Genomic DNA, 2,128 nt, shown 5'->3' with positions numbered 1-2,128 from the left:
TCAGTCACCCTAGTTTACTATCCTTTTTAAAATTTTTATTATTAGATTTTGTTCTTCCAACCTTCCAGGCTATTATCATGTACTTCTCCCAGGCTTCTTTTCCTTACGTTTTTTGCCAGTTATTATTCTACTTACCTTGCAAGGTTCATCTGAGATGAACTTCCATTTGGGAAATATTTCTTCCTCAATTCACTTCTTTCACTACTAGAGGCCCAACGCGCAATTGAAATCGCGCGAGGAGGTGCCTGCCTCCCGCCTTCTGCTGTGTGAGGAGGCTCCATGCACCTCATGGTGACCGGTCGTTTGGTTATTTTGGTCGTGATGGCTCTTGGGCTTTTATTATTATGATGCTTTTTGTGTGTGGGTGCCAGGTGTTTATCTCCCCCAACACCCTCACACCCCAAGTGGGACTGCTCACATGCATAACACACATAGGCATTGGCACCAGAGGTGAGAACAGCTCCCCTGACCTCTGAGGAGAGGACAGGGCTCTCTCTCAGTCCTTGGCTCCATGGTGGGAGATGGGAGAGGAGGATGGCTTCTCTGTCCTGCCTTCAGTGGGGACTGAGGGGACCCATAAGCAAACTCTACCTCTTCTAGCTGTCAGCCACAGAGAGACCACTCTGGTGACATGTTTCATTCAAATTACTAAAGTAAGTGGAGAAGGGATTGGCCTGGTCCTGACCAACACAGGGGAAGGTGTGAATGGGTAAAGAAAGAGGTATAGTTTGGACTAGGCCATGAAAGGGGGCAGGTGACACCATTAGATGTACGTGCTGGGACGGGAGGGCAGTTATTAGGCTTCTGAGCTTTGTAATCCCTTGGGGAGCATGAAAGGTAGGGAAGGTGAATGAGGCTTACTGTTTGACCTTGATGATGTCCACAAATTTGGGTTTGAGGAATGCACCACCCACTAGGAAGCATCCACTCAGATTGGATTGGCAGCTCCATGCAGGTTGCCCCAGCCACGTAAATATGCAGGTGGTCTGAGTGACTGCATCAGAGATACTGGACTTAAGCCATCCCCAGAGCTTTCTGTGTACTTCCTGGGCCTGTTGGGGTGCTGCAATCTTGCCTGTACCAACAGCCCACACAGGCTCATAGGCCAGAAGAACCTTGTTTCAGCCCTTCATGTTATCTGCAGTGACCTTGGTTTGTTCAAAATAGACCTTCTCAGGATGCCAGCTTTCCTCTCAGCTAGCTTCTCCCCAGTGTAGGTGATCACTCCAAGTCCCTAAGCCAGGGCATGGGCCACTTTCTGCCCAGTTAGCTCATCTGATTCCCCAAACACAAGCCTTCTTTCCAATTGCCTCAAGACCACCCCTGTAGCTCCACAGTCTTGGATCAAGCTAGGACTGGCCTCTCCAGTAAAGGTCCCATCAGTCACTTTGTAGCAGTTCTGAGCAGTCACGGCAATTTCGGCATCTAGCTGCTGCCTGGTGAAGTCCATGTAGGTGGTGGCTGGTGCACAAACCACCTCGGTGTGGGCCACGTTCAGAGTGCTGGTGAGTTCCCCCAGACTCATCTTCCATCCAGTCATCTTCCAGGTTCCCCTCATGAAAAACCTCCCGGAGGGTGCCATGGCACGGAGCCAACACACTGAAGGCCAGGATCCTCCTTTACTATGTTTTCATATAACGTGTTTGCACTTTTTAATGTCACAGCCTCAACTGCACATTATTTAGCAATGTAAGTTCTTTCTCTCCATTAGATTATGAGCTTCCTGTCAGGAGCCAAAAGTAAAAACTAAGAACTTCCTATCTTTACCATGTTCACATTCTGTGTCCACTCTACCCTTTGTCTTTCCAGTACCCTGTGTATTGTGAGTACTTGATTAAAAGTAAACAAAATTGAAATTCTAGCAATCCGTGTAGCATATATTGAGGACTAGCTCAGTGTATTGTCAAGAGTCCAAAAGTTATAAAACGTGATCAGTGAGTTAAGCAAGACTTTTACAATCAAGTGACATAGAAGTGGCACTGGAAAAAGTTGTAAATGTATTATAAAAGCAGATAAGTATCATGTAGTTCAGGGGAAGGGTAATATGGTACTTAGACCAGACAGACAAACAACCTTCCGGATGTCCAGACGTCCTTCCGGACAAAGCCGAGCAAGGCAGGGCCAGCTG

At 47.5% G+C, this 2,128-nt stretch overlaps 1 pseudogene; it reads right to left on the bottom strand.

Annotated features, from left to right (window-relative positions):
- Positions 1 to 857: 857 nt before the first annotated feature.
- On the bottom strand, positions 858 to 1,582 carry LOC102758114 (annotated as a pseudogene).
- Positions 1,583 to 2,128: the final 546 nt, after the last annotated feature.

Source organism: Myotis davidii, unplaced genomic scaffold, assembly GCF_000327345.1.
Source record: "Myotis davidii unplaced genomic scaffold, ASM32734v1 scaffold1144, whole genome shotgun sequence".
NCBI lineage: Eukaryota > Metazoa > Chordata > Mammalia > Chiroptera > Vespertilionidae > Myotis > Myotis davidii.
The sequence above is the reverse complement of the archived record's forward strand: the minus strand, read 5'-3'. Positions and strand labels throughout refer to the sequence as shown.